Consider the following 1,287-nt stretch of genomic DNA (forward strand, 5'->3'; position numbering starts at 1 on the left):
GAGTGACTGTTTTGAAGCGAGTGTTTTGGTGTGTTTTAGAGGGTTTCGGAGTGTATTTGATGTTTTGGAGTGTATGGGACTGTTTTGGGAGTGTGCTGGCGTGTTGTGGAGTGTTTTGTAGTGTATTAGAGTGTTTTGGATTGAGTGTTTTTTGGAGTGTTTTTTGGAGTGTATATTGGAGTTTTTTTTTCTGCACTGTTTTTTGGAGTGTTTTTTGGAGCGTTTTTTGGTGTTTTTTGGAGTGTTTTGTATTTTTTGAGTGTTGTGGTGTTTTGGTGTGTTTTGGATTGTTTTGGAGTTCTGTGGAGTGTTCTGGTGTGTTATTGAGTTATGTCGTGTTTTGAAGTGTTTTGGAGTGGATTGGAGTGTTTGGGAGTGACTGTTTTGAACCGAGTGTTTTGGAGTGTTTTAGAGGGTCTCGGAGTGTATGTGACTCTTTTGGAGTGTTTAAGAGTGTTTTGGACTCTTATGGTTTGTTTTGGAATGTTTTGGAGCGTTCTGGTGTGTTTTTGAGTTATGTCGTGTTTTGGAGTGTTTTGGAGCGGTTTGGAGTGTTTGGAATGACTGTTTTGAAGCGAGTGTTTTGATGTGTTTTAGAGGGTTTCGGAGTGTAGTCGAGTGTTTTGGAGTGTATAGGACTGTTTTGGAGGTTTTGGGAGTGGGCTGGCGTGTTGTGGAGTGTTTTGTTGTGTACTAGAGTGTTTTGGATTGAGTGTTTTTTGGAGTGTTTTCGAGTGTTTCTTTAGTGTTTTTGTAGTGTTTTTTGGAGTGTTTTTTGGATTTCTTTGTAAGTGTTTTTTGGAGTGTTTTTTGGAGTTTTTTTTTGGTTTTTTTGGAGAGTTTTTTGGAGTGTCTGTTTTGGTGTTTTTTGGAGTTTTTTTTGGAGGGTTTTTTTGGTGTTTTTTGGAGTGTTTTTTGGAGTTTCTGTTTTGGTGTGTGTTTCCGGGAGTGTTATGTATTTTTTGAGTGTTGTGGTGTTCTGGTGTGTTTTGGACTGTTTTGGAATGTTGTGGAGTGTTCTGGCGTGTTTTTGAGTTATATCATGTTTTCAAGTGTTTTGGAGTGGATTGGAGTGTTTGGGAGTGACTGATTTGAAGCGAGTGTTTTAGAGGGTTTCGTAGTGTATGGACTCTTTTGAAGTGGTTGGGAGTGATTTGGACTCTTTTGGTGCGTTTTGCATCGTTTTGGTGTGCTGTTGAGTTATGGAGTGTTTTAAGGTGAGTGCTTAGTAGCCAGTGTTTTGGTGTGTTTTGGAGTGTTATGGAGTGTTTTGAAGTGTGTGGGGCT

This window comes from Somniosus microcephalus, unplaced genomic scaffold (assembly GCF_052327205.1).
Source record: "Somniosus microcephalus isolate GS21.2 unplaced genomic scaffold, FLI_Smic_1.0 unresolved_chr5, whole genome shotgun sequence".
Classification (NCBI taxonomy): domain Eukaryota; kingdom Metazoa; phylum Chordata; class Chondrichthyes; order Squaliformes; family Somniosidae; genus Somniosus; species Somniosus microcephalus.